The sequence below is a fragment of the Chionomys nivalis genome, chromosome 3 (genome assembly GCF_950005125.1).
Source record: "Chionomys nivalis chromosome 3, mChiNiv1.1, whole genome shotgun sequence".
In the NCBI taxonomy this organism is placed as follows: Eukaryota; Metazoa; Chordata; class Mammalia; order Rodentia; family Cricetidae; genus Chionomys; species Chionomys nivalis.
Window position 1 is genome coordinate 123655082 of NC_080088.1, and position 13780 is coordinate 123668861.

Below are 13780 nucleotides of genomic sequence, written 5' to 3' on the forward strand. Positions count from 1 at the left end.
CCAGCCTGGGATATACAGCAAGATATTTTTCTTAAAGATAAAAGGTAGTATAAAGCTTTGGCAGATTTTTTTTTTAAGATTTATTTATTTATTACATATACAGTATTCTGCCTGCATGTGTGCCTGCACACCAGAAGAGGGCACCAGATCTTATAGATGGTTGTCAGCCACCATGTGGATGCAGGGGCCTGAGCGGATGAGATCTTCCAACCCACCTCATGTGGGAGGCCCTTCTGTACATGTGGTGCTTTTATTGGCTAATGAATAAAGCTGTTTGGGACAATGGCTTAGCAGAGTAAAACCAGGTGGAAAATTTGAACAGAGATATGGAAAGAGAGTAGGCAGATTCGAGGAGATGCCATGTAGCTAAGAAAGGAGAAAGGCGCCGGAATGTTATCGGTAGGTCACAGCCTCATGGTGATACACAGATGAATAGAAATGGGTTATTTTAAGATGTAAGGGCTGAGGCCTGAGGCAAGGAACTCCACCTTGGGCAACAAATTCCACAGGAGTGGGACTGAACCAGCTACCTAGGACAGAATGGGCCTGAGGAAACAAGCTCCGGGGAACAGAAGCCAGGAGCCAATCAGGCCGGGGACACTGGCAGACCAGGATTGAGCCAGAGACCTGATCCAGAGTCAGCGATCGGGCACAGGGGAGTAACCACCAAGCGAGTGAGCCAGAGCCAGAGACCACTGAGCGTCCGGACTTGAATCTGGGACCTTCAAGGGAGTAGACCTAAGCCAGGACTCCTGTGGGTCTGGGCATGAGTCTAGGACCTCCCAGGAACTAGGCCTGAGCCAGGGAGAAATTAAAGACTTCCTAAAATTCAATGAAAATGACCACACTACATACCCAAATTTATGGGACACAATGAAAGCAGTGTTAAGAGGCAAGTTCATAGCACTAAATGCCTACATAAAGAAGCTGGAAAAATCCCACACTAGTGAATTAACAGAACATTTGGAAACTTTAGAACAAAAAGAAGCAAACTCACCCAAGAGAACTAGATGGCAGGAAATAATCAAATTGAGAGCTGAAATCAACAAAACAGAAACAAAGAAAACAATACAAAGAATCAATGAGACAAAGAGTTGGTTCTTCAAGAAAATCAACAAAATAGACAAACCTTTATCCAAACTAACCAAAAGGCAGAGAGAGAATATCCAAATTAACAAAATCAGAAATGAAAAGGGAGACATAGCAACAGACACAGAGGAAATACAGAGAATCATCAGGTCATATTTCGAAAACCTGTACTCCACAAAATTGGAAAACTTAAAGGAAATGGACAACTTTCTGGATAAATATCTCTTACCAAAATTAAATCAAGACCAGATAAGCAAATTAAACAGACCTATAACTGCTGAAGAAATAGAAACAGTCATCAAAAGTCTCCCAACCAATAAAAGCCCAGGTTCAGATGGTTTCAGCTCTGAATTCTACAAGACTTTCAAAGAAGAACTAGTACCAGTACTCCTCAAATTATTCCACACAATAGAAACAGAAGGAACAATGCCAAACTCTTTTTATGAGGTTACAATTACCCTGATACCCAAACCACAGAAAGACATTACTAAGAAAGAGAATTACAGACCAATCTCACTCATGAACATTGATGCAAAAATACTAAATAAAATACTGGCAAATCAAATCCAAGAAGACATCAGAACCATCATCCACCATGATCAAGTTGGCTTCATCCCAGAGATGTAGGGATGGTTCAACATACAAAAATCTGTCAACATAATCCACCATATAAACAAACTAAAAAATAAAAACCATATGATCATTTCATTAGATGCTGAAAAAGCTTTCGACAAAATACAACATCCCTTTCTGCTAAAAATCTTGGAGAGAGCAGGGATACAAGAAACATACCTAAACATAATAAAGGCAATATACACCAAGCCAACAGCCAGCTTCAAATTAAATGGAGAGAAACTTCCAGCGATCCCACTGAAATCAGGAACAAGACAAGGTTGTCCACTCTCTCCATATCTATTCAATATAGTTCTTGAGGTCCTAGCTAGAGCAATAAGACACCAAAAGGAGATCAAGGGGATATAAATCAGAAAAGAAAAAGTCAAACTCTCACTGTTTGCTGATGATATGATAGTTTACATAAGTGATCCCAAAAATTCTACCAAGGAACTTCTACAACTCATAAACACTTTCAGTAATGTAGCAGGATACAAGATTAACTCAAAAAAAAAAAATCAGTAGCCTCCCTGTACACGGATGATAAAAGGGCTGGGAAAGAAATCAGAGCAACAACAAACTTCACAATAGCCACAAATAGCATAAAATAGCTTGGAGTAACTCTAACCAAACAAGTGGAAGACTTGTATGACAAGAACTTTAAATCTTTGAAGAAAGAAATTGAAGAAGACACCAGAAAGTGGAAAGATCGCCCATGCTCTTGAGTAGGCAGAATTAACACAGTAAAAATGTCAATCTTACCAAAAGCAATCTACAGATTCAATGCAATGCCCCCCAAAATCCCAGCAAAATTTTTCACAGTCATCAAAAGAACAGTACTCAACTTCATATGGAAAAGCAAAAAACCCAGGATAGCCAAAACAATCCTGTACAATAAAAGAACTTCTGGAGGCATCACAATCCCTGACTTCAAACTTTATTACAGAGCTACAGTACTGAAAACAGCCTGGTATTGGCATAAGAACAGACAGGAGGACCAATAGAACCTAATAGAAGACCCAGATACTAATACACACACCTTCGAACACCTGATTTTTGACAGAGAAGCAAAAAACACCAAATGGAAAAAAGAAAACATATTTAACAAGTGGTGCTGGCATAACTGGATATCAACATGTAGAAGAATGAAAATAAACCCATATCTGTCACCATGCACAAAACTCAAGTCCAAATGGATCTCCACATAAGACCTCAACATAAAGCCAGCCACACTGAACCTTATAGAAGAGAAAGTGGGAAGTACACTTGAACACATTGGCACAGGGAACCACTTCCTAAATAATAACCCCAGCAGCACAGACACTGAGACAAACAATTAAGAAATGGGACCTCCTAAAACTGAGACGCTTCTGTAAAGCAAAGGACACGGTCAACAAGACAAAACGACAGTCTACAGAATGGGAAAAGATCTTCACCAACCCCACATCAGACAGAGGGCTGGTGGTAATGCAAACTGGCCCAGTGTAAAGAATTCTCAAAAAAACTGGAAATAAATCTACTCCAGGACCCTGTTATATCAGTCCTCGGCACATGCCCCAAGGACTCACATCACACTCCACAGACACTTGCTCAGCCATGGTCATTGCTGCTCTACTCACAGCAGCGAGGAAATGGAAACCGAAGCCTTCTACGCTGACGGCAGATAAGGAATTATGGCACTTCTGATGGTCTTGCCTTTACTTCCAGGGTGAGAATCGCAGGCATAGACTGCCACACCTGGTTCATCTGGGTGTAGTGGACTAGACCTCACACACCTGTGCAGGCACTCAGTCAACCGAGTCACACCCCAGCCCGGAGACGGCTTTTGTTTGTTTGTTTGTTCGGTGACAGCACCGAATCTCTTTTGGTTTCCTGGCTGGTTTCTGGTGTAGGTGAAACTCATGAAGTTTGCCAATGGTAATTTCTTAGTTTTGGTGTCAAACATCCCAGAAACACATAAAGCAGCACCGGAAGTGAAGGGAACTAGGAAATGACTCCACCGCTGGGCACCATCTTTGTAATTCCCAGTAAACCAAACAGTCCTAAACATAAAATTCTACTACACGGCTCAAAGCCAAAATCATTCCAAAAGGGAAAACTGGCTTGAGAGAAACTTAGTCATGTTCCCGAGGTGGCTTTCTCCTTTTCTAGAACCTTCTTTAAGCTTTGGGGTGAGAAGTGAGGGATGGGGCCCAGGACCTGGTGTTTGTCAGTGCTCTATGATGGAGCTGCAAACCAGCTCTATCATTGTTTTCAGCATTTAATTATTGTTTAGGTGGCAATAATTCTAGTAATTGCCTTGCTCATTGGGCCCTCACGGTACCTGTGAGGACCTTTTCATGTCTCATCATTAACTCTCTGGACTTCCCTTGAGGGAGGAGATGTTTGCAGCATTTTCTTTCCCTGAAGAACTGAGGTCCAGAACATGACGTCATTTAGACAAGGCCACACCCAGTGACCTGCTGGGACCAGACTCTAAGCACCTACTCCTTGCCACTCCCACCTTCCCCACCCACGAACTCTGTGGGGCAGACCCTGATATTTCACAGATGAAGGAGATGTTCAGAGGGAGGGCAGGACCCTGTCACGGGGCACAGCTGGCCAGTGGTGGAGCCAGGTGCTGCTTCCAAGCCTCAGCCTGGAGAAAACCACCTGGAGCATGCTGAGATCCCAGCGGGTGAACAGAGGACTGAGGAGACACTCAGTGGGTAAGGGAACTTGCTGTGCAAGCAGAAGAGTGGAGGCAGGGAAATGACTGGGGCCTGTCAAGCTGCTGGCACCTGGAGCCCCGCCCCCAGCCCCGCCCCTTGGTACCATTGAAGAACTTGATGATGTCTGTGAAGTCCATGTTGTTCTCCAGGATGATATCTCGGTAGACCTCTACCAGTGCCAGCGCGATGAACAGGACATAGTGGGCAGAGGACACGTGCTTAGCGGCCCAAATAGTCTCCCACACGGAGAAGACGTCATCATAGACCAGCTCTGCGGGACACAACACACACGCGCATAGGCGCTGCTCCAGAACAGAGTGCAAGGTGAGCCCTCCCTAGTCCTCCCTGCAAGCACCCAGCTTCTCTAGGTGACAGTCCCAGAGCAGCCCTGTGCTCACACCCTGCAGCAGCAGGCAGAACTCGGGCTAGACGGCAGGAGACCCAGACCCTGACGGCTAAGGAGCCCGTGTGAAGAATCTGAGCATGTGCGGGTTTGATTGGCATGGGCCTGTCCCTGCCTGCCCTCTACTACCGCCCTTCCTCTCTCTTCAGCAGCATTCACAGGTGGCGCTCAGTGAGAGGCAAGCTGGTTGCTTGCCTCAGCCTATCAAGGGGATGGAAGAGCCCTGAAGACGGTGGTTCTCAACCTTCCTGATGCTGCGACCCTCTAACACAGCTCCTCATGTTGTGGTGACCCCATCCATAAAATTATTTTCATTGTGACTTCACAACTGCAATTCTGTTACTGTTATCAATTGTAACATAAATACCTGATAGGCAGGATGTGTTTTCACTGTTACAAATTGAACATAATTAAAGCATAGAGATTAATCACAAAAAACAATATGCAATTATATATTATGAAATATTTATTTCTAACTACAAATAAATGAAATTTTATCTTGAAGCATGGTGTAGCATGGGTAACAGTCTTATTAGAACAGCAGTGAACTACATTGCTAAATTTTTCAACAGTATGTGCAAAAAGCCAACATCAGCGCCAAGACTGAGATTGCTTCTTCAGTTCCTAAAACCATTGGAAATCTGTGTTTTCAGATGGTTTTAGGCCACCCCTGTGAAAGGGTCAGTAGATCCCAAAAGGGTTGCAACCCACACGTTGAGAACCTCTGCCTTGAGAGCAAGGCTACCAAATCTAAAAGGCTGGCACTGGGTCTCAAGCCCTCACTACCCAGCCAAGGGCTGTGGGCTGGTGCTGTCCAGTTCCAGGCTCTCCACACCTTAACCTTGCCTGGGGCCTGCTGCTCACAGTAAAGGACCAGAGATGAACCGGTCAGTGATACTGCACAGCGTGGGGCAGATGGCTGACACCACCATGCAAATCAAGTGCTCCTCATCTCACTGCAGGTTTGCACGATAGAGGTTTGCACGACAGCGCGCATCCCGCATCCCGAGGCGACACTCCTGCTAAGTCCACCAGGAAACACGCTTGATGTCCCATCAACTGAAGAGCTCTTGATCTCGGCTAAGCAGGAAGGCAGATGGGAGGGACTCGCCCCAGAGATGGTGGAACCAAGTTTGGGCCCTGGCTCCCCTATTACTCATAAGTTTCCTCATCCGTGAAACAGAAATCTTGGCGTATATGTGTTCATGTACACGTGTGTGCATGCCCATGGAGGCCCGATATTGATGCCAATGTCCTCTATCGACTTCCCCCTCAGGAAACCCAGAGTTCATTGATTTAGCTGGGTTGGGTGGCCTCACAGAGCCCAGAGCTCACCAGTTTGGCTGGGCTGGTGGCCAGCTTGCATCTGCCTTCCCATCACTGACTCACAGACATGTAACATACATGGTTGCACTTGGCCTTCTAAACTTCTTAAAGTATTAACTAAATTAGTGATAATTAATTTGTTTAATAATTATAAACTTGGGCACCTGAGGATAGGGAACCTGAAATGAACCTATCCTATAGCCATACTGATGAATATCTTGCATATCACCATAGAACCTTCATCTAGCGATGGATGGAGATAGGGACAGAGACCCACACTGGAGCACCGGACTGAGCTCCCAAGGTCCTAATGAGGAGCAGAAGGAGGGAGAACATGTACAACGAAGTCAGGACCACGAGGGGTGCACACACCCACTGAGACAGTGGGGCTGATCTATTGGGAGCTCACCAAGGCCAGCTGGACTGTGACTGAAAAAGCATGGGATAAAACCGGACTCTCTGAACATGGCGGACAATGAGAGCTGACGAGAGGCCAAGGACAATGGCACGGGGTTTTGATCCTACTTCAGATTCTGGCTTTGTGGGAGCCTAGACAGTTTGGATGTTCAACTTCCTAGATCTGGATGGAGGGGGGAGGACCTTGGACTTTCCACAGGGCAGGGAACCCTGACTGCTCCTGGGACTGGAGAGGGAGGAGAAGAGGAGTGGGGGGAGGGGGAGAGGGGCGGGAGGAGGGGGAGGGAAATGGGAGGCAGGGAGGAGGCGGAAAATTTTTTTTCAATAAAAAAAAAAGAAAAAAAATAATTATAAATAATTAAAAATAAAATTAATAATAATTGGATTATTAATTAAAGTCATGGTGCACATGTGTGGAGGCCAGAGGAAGCTTGTGGGAATAGGTTCTCTCTTTTAACCAAATGGGTTCCAATGATCAAACTCAAGTCCTCCATCTTGGTGGAAAGCACCTTTACCACCTCGCTAGGCCCCACACCTAGGATTTTATGTGGGTGCTGGGATCCAAACTCAGGACCTCATGCTTGTACAGACACTTTATTGGCTGAGCTGTCTCCCAAGGCACTGAAATAGGGATATTATGATTCCTATTGCATAGTCATTTTGCGATAAGGACAGGTCTGAGTAAATGTTCTCTCTTCTGCCACCTTTGCCTCAGTGCCCTTCACTCCCGTGTCCTCCTCTGTCACCTTTGCCCCAGTGCCCTTCACTCCCGTGTCCTCCTCTGTCACCTTTGCCCCCGTGCCCCTCACTCCCGTGTCCTCCTCTGTCACCTTTGCCCCCGTGCCCCTCACTCCCGTGTCCTCCTCTGTCACCTTTGCCCCCGTGCCCCTCATTCCCGTGTCCTCTTCAGCCTCCACTTCCCCATCATTACCACCCCAGAAATTCTGGGGACAAGTCCCCAGGCGGCAGTCTGTACCTCGTTTGAAATCCAGCAGGAACCAGCGGTAGCAGAAGTAGAAGTGAGTGTAGTCCCCATTCTGATGCATCAGCTCGAAGAGCTCTGAGTCTAGGATCTGATGGAAGGAGGGCAGGCGGTCAGCCCCCTGGAAAGAGCTGGGCACAGCGGAATCCTCTGGCTGTGCGCTCACCCTGCACTCCAGGCGGCTCCCAGTGAGCACAAGGGTGTAGACCTCTCCAAAGAGGACTTACAATAGCCAGGCCTCAAATCAGGGGAAGCAAGTTAGAGCAACGAGACAAGCTCACACCCAAAGTGACAGACAGTAGCAAATGTCGGCAAGAATTCAGAGTGAACAGAACCCTCACGCATGGCCGGTGGGAATGCAGAATGCTACAACTCTGCCCCCGCCTCCCCAGCACTGGGCTTACAAAGGCATACCACCATGCTTGGTTTTTACAAGGGTGTGGGGATCTGAACTCTGGTCCTTTTTCTTGTGCTGAGCCACATCTCTAGCGAGCATACTCTCTCTCTCTCTCTCTCTCTCTCTCTCTCTCTCTCTTGTGTGTGTGTGTGTGTGTGTGTGTAGATCAGAGAACAACGTGTCAATTCTCTCCTTGTACTTTGTGAATTCAACCAATCAAACTATAGTCTCTGGGTTTGGCAGCAATCAACCCTGATCCATCCTGTTTCTTCAACCTTTTGTATCCAAAACATTTAGTAGCTTTTTTTGACTCCCACCAAAGCAGCAGCAAGAGCCACCTTGGGCTGGAGGGCATTCAGAGCTCCAGTCTGCGTAGATTCCCCTGCAGGGTTCTGCCTGAAACTGCCGTCGGGCCTGCCTCTTGTAGAGTCTGATTGGCAGCTAGGGAAATGCATACCAACAAAAACTTTGAGATTTCACATCACACCCAGTCAGAATGGCCAAGATCGGCAGAACAACCAACAACAAATGCTGGACAGGGTGGAGAGGAACTCACTCACTGCTGGAGGTGCAAACTGGAGCAGCCACTGTGGAAACCAGTGTGGAGAACGCGCAAAAGCCTAAAAGGAAACCTAACTTCTGACCCAGCTGTAGCACTCCTTGGCATGTGCTTGAAGCACTCAGCGTCCTGCTCCATAGTTTGGGCTGCTCTATCCACAATAGCAACAAAATGGAAACACCATACATGTCCTTCAACCGGCAAACGGGAGATGACAATATGGTACTATACACAGAAGAATAGTATTTAGCTCTAAAGAAGAAGAAAACCATGTGTTTTGAAGGTAAATAAATGGAACTAGAAAAGATCATATTGAGCGAGATAACCCAGACTCAGAAAGACAAACTCGGTGTGTTAGCTCTCATCTGACTCTCTGAGCTGCAAATCTTCAGACTCCAGTCCACAGCCTCCAGTGCCTGCAGAACAGGAAAGTTAGAAAGGAATAGGGAGGCCAGGGAGCCGCAGAGAGGGGATAATGGGGACAAGTGATCTGGAGGGGGATGGGGAAGATGGAGGCCTCCAGTTAGGGAGGGGGAGGGAGACAGATTAATACAGAAGGGGGATAAAATCAAAGTCAGGATGCCTGAAAAAGGCTCAAGGAATCATACAATGATCTAGGTGTTTATGGGTGCAAGCACTCTACCAGCTGCGCATGCCCTTGGCCTGCAAACTGCTGACCCTTAAGTCATTTGCAATACTCCCTGTCTCCCTTAAAGTCAGAGCAGGAAGCCTCAGGGTCCTACCTGGATCAGGGACCTCATGTTGGCAAAGTGCGTGTCCATGGCACCTCCGTGGGGGAAGTTTTGGTTCATCCTCTTCATGAGCTCCGTGAAGCAGCTGAAGGCCAGGGCCTCTGGGGACAGAGCAGGACAAAGCCTTAGCCAGACCACTGCCTCAGGCACTGGGGCTCCTGAGAGACAGTGGAAAGCCCAGAGCAGAGGCCATGATCACACGAGAAACAGATGGGCGGGAAGGACTCAGTGGAGGCCATGCCCTTGGATGCTCAGCAACCTTTAGCGTGTCACAGGTCTTGCTTCAGAGACACTGGGAGGAACAGCCTCTCTCAGACATAAACACTCGTGAAAGCTCTCCATTGGTTGGGACACAAAGCCCATGCTGCTTTGCTGGTCTCCATAGTTCTTTCCTTCAGAATTCTACTGATTCATGGAATTCTTAACTCTGGAAGTAACTGTATTCAAGAGCAACTGCTGGGGGCTGGGGAGACCGCTAAGTGGCTAAAAGCACTGTCTGCTCTCCCAAAGGACCCGGGTTCAATTCCCAGCACTCACATGGCAGCTCACAACTGTCTGTAACTGCAGTTCCAGGGGATCTGATGCCCTCACAGAGATTTACATGCAGGCAAAACACCACTGTACATAAAATAAAAATAAATTATTTTTTTAAAAAGTAACTGTCAACATAGCAAGAGCTTTGGTTGATGTTATGGAAAGAAGGGACAAACTCCTTCAGCAAATGCTGCCTAGAATATCTATTTACATATATTAAGAAAGTAGGGGTCAGTGGTTAAGAGCACTGGCTGTTCTTCTAGAGGACCTGGGTTTGATTCCCAGCACTCACATGGCAGTTCACAATCATCTGTAATTCAGTTCCAAGGGATCTGTCACCTTTTTCTGACCTCCACTGTAGGCACGTGGTACACAAATACATAATCAGGCAAAACACCCATACAGCAAATAAAAATAAACAAAACCTCAAAAATTGAAAAAAGAAAGCAAAGCCTCTGAGAAATTCTGTAGAAACTTGGCATACTGGACTGCATTTGAAAATCTTATTTGAAAATGGTAGTTTTTCTAGTTTCCCTTAGTAACCTTGGGGGAGATAACACTATTGGAAGCTCCTCAAAGACACTGGATCCCACTCAGGTTTAAAAGGAATCGGCAGGGGGACTGGAGAGATGTCTCAGTGGTTAAGAGCATTGCCTGCTCTTCTAAAGGTCCTGAGTTCAATTCCCAGCAACCACATGGTGGCTCACAACCATCTGTAATGGGATCTGGTGCCCTCTTCTGGCCTGCAGGCATACACACAGATAGAATATTGTATACATAACAAATAAATAAATATATATGTATATATAAAAAAAAAAGGAATCGGCAGAAACTGTGAGCAGTAGATGTCTTCATAGTCTGGCGGCCCGTCACCCTGGTCTGTATTGCCTGGACTACTTGTCACGATTACAGTCACCCTGACACATTGCTGACTACCGTCTCTCACAGCACCAGACCTCCACTGTTCTGATTCCTTCATGCCTTCCAAACCAGGACCATCTGGGAGACTGCTTAGCTTACCAAGTTTGGCTGCCAGTCTTAGCCCCAGAGGACCAGTTTTTGCTTGCTGAGTTACTGTAAGATTTCACAACATCGACCATCCCAGCAAAGTGACCAGCATTCACCTGAAAGCCTTCTTCTAAGAGTGAAGAGTGTTGCCATTTTGGTTCTTTCTGGGGTCAAGTTCAAGTGTGCTTCTTGTGTGGGGCGAGTGAGGCAGGTCTTCCATCTTTTGTATGTGTGTTTCCCGTCACTGCAGCAGCTGCTAACTTGACATGACTGAGCTTGTGTGAGTTGTACAGTTAGTTAGCTGAGTGTCAATGGCGAACCCTTCTTTCAGGACTCAGTTGCAGCCCAGAATCAACATGCAGGCCCTGGTGAAGGCACCAAAGCGGCCTCTCTCTCTCTCTCTCTCTCTCTCTCTCTTTGTGTGTGTGCGTGTGTGTGTGCGCGCACGCGCGTATACAACTTGTGGCAGTCAATTCCCTCCTTTCACCACGTGAGTCCCAGAGGTCAAACTCAGGTCATCAATGCCTTTACCCCCCAAGTCATCCTGCTGCCACAGCCGGGGATTCTGACAGGGCTTTCCTGAGTCCGCACATAGTACAGAGGACAATGTTCCTCACCAGCACCAAGCCTTTCAGCTGCAACGGGAGATGTGCTCCCCTTTCTGCTTCCTCTCCTCTAACTGACAATGTTTGTGGTATTCGGTGGATAAGCCACACCTTTAAAGGTAGTGAAAACACTTCTTTCGTTAGGAGACATGACACATGGGCTCATCATCTTAATTTCACCTTAGCATTGCTCAGCTCAGCTGTGTAGAAATACAAGACTATGCTTGCGTTCCCCAGCCCTGACAGACTCACTTGCTGTTTCTTAAGTCTTTGGATTTTCATCCTAAAGTCAAATCATCCAGAACCAGGACACACCAAGGATGATTTTAATTCCTTTCCGGTTCTTCTCCCTGCCTCTTTTAATATTTTGAGACAGGACCTCATGTAGCCCGTGTTTGCCTTAACTTCACCTTGGTCAAGGATGACTTTGAACCTCTCGTCCTCTGGAGAGCTGGGACCACAGGCATGGCTACCACACCCTGCCTGTCTTTTAGAGTCAGGTGATGTGGGATTCCCTTCTGCATGCTGTGAATATATTTTACTACCACTGGCTAATAAAGAAGCTTCTTCAGCCTACAGCAGGACAGAATATAGAAGGGCAGGAAATCCAAGCAGAGGTAGAGGAGGAAAGAAGGCAGAGTAAGGGAGACGCCATGTAGCTGCCAAAGGAGAAAGACATCGGAACCTTACCAGTAGGTCACATTCTCGTGGTGATACACAGATTAATAGAGATGGGCTAATTTAAGATGTAAAAGCTAGCTAGAAATAACCAAGTCATTGGCCAGTGTTGTAATTAATAAAGTTTTTGTGTGATTATTTATGTCTGGGCGGCTGGGAAATGATCGTGCAACTGGTGTCTACATTCAGGTGATGCATTATATTGATTGCATTATATTATATTATATTAATTGTATTATATTATGTTATACTGATTATATTGATTGATGCTCAGATATTAAACTGTCTTTGCAGATCTGGGACAAACCCCAATTGGTCACATTGTCTAATTCTTTATATGTTGTTGGATTGAATTTGTTAATTATTTTGTGGGGGGCAGGGGAGGAGAGCTTGTGAAGAGCTACCCTTCAATCTTACACTGTTTGGTAGAGTTTATATGAGGGGCACCATCTGGATTAGATCAGAGGTTCTGGTAGAGTTTATACGAAGGGCACCATCTGGACCAGGTCAGAGGCTCTGGTAGAGTTTATACGAGGGGCACCATCTGGACCAGGTCAGAGGCTCTGGTAGAGTTTATACGAGGGGCACCATCTGGACCAGGTCAGAGGCTCACTACAGCCAGGTGGACCTCAGCACAGTGCACTGTGGGACGAGGATGTCTCATAGTACTGGGTTTGGGATGAGTTCACCAGGCTGTGCAAATGTCCTGACCCAGTCCATAGAGACATAAGTAAGGCTGGCCCTTCCACTCCCACAGAGCAGGGGAAACACTCACCATCATCCAGGATGACCAGCAGTGGGGCCAGAAGGTCACACATGCCCTGGACGTAGCCAATCTCAATGTGTTGCCAGATGTAGCTGCAGAAGAAACTGGGCACAATGAGGGTGCCACAGCCTACACCTCACATGTCCCGCCCCCTCCCAGCCTGCTTCTTCCAAACTCTCCTTGCTCCTTTCTTCCGTCTGGTCCTCCATCCCTCAGTCCGATGCCCACCTTCAGTGTCCCACACATTCTAGGTGCAGCCATCAGGGCAACCCTGCCCAAGAGGGCATCACAGAGCACAGGACACTCCACAAGTACTACCACCCAGGGGCGCTGTCGTGGGTGCATGAGCAGAGTACCTTCATCTCCTCCCCCCAGATCCACACATCCCTTTCAAGTGCTTCTTCTCTGGCTACCGGGAGGAATTCTTCACTCTGCACAAATACGTGACTCACTAAAGTCTCTAGGGATTTGCCCTACTGATTCCCTCTGTGTCTGCCAGGAATTTGGATCAGTCACTATGAATAACCAGTTTTGACCCACTGGGCCACAACATCCTCTGCCCTGTATGCACCTAGAATCTTTAAACCTTAAAGCGATCATGTCAAGTGGGTCTCATCAAGATTGTGTTTCTTGGGCAAGGAGACTGAGGCACAGAGAAGCAACGGACATGCCCACAGTTGGGTGACAGTTAGTGCTAAGGGTCATGTTGGGAAGGGAGTAAAGGCTAGTCTACATCATGGTGGTGGCCGCTGGGAAACCGTCTTGGTTCCATGTTAATAGGTCTAGGATGCCACAGCCCACTGTGGGCAGCACCATTCCTCAGGCAGGGGATCCTGGACCGTGTGTGTGTGTGTGTGTGTGTGTGTGTGTGTGTGTGTGTGTGTAGAGGGAGCTAAGCACTAAGGGGCACGCATGCCTCTGTTCTCTCTACTTCTGACCTT

At 46.9% G+C, this 13780-nt stretch overlaps 1 pseudogene; it reads right to left on the reverse strand.

Moving 5' to 3' along the window:
• Positions 1-13780, reverse strand: part of LOC130872270 (small G protein signaling modulator 1-like) — a 92283-nt pseudogene that overhangs the window by 2204 nt on the left and 76299 nt on the right.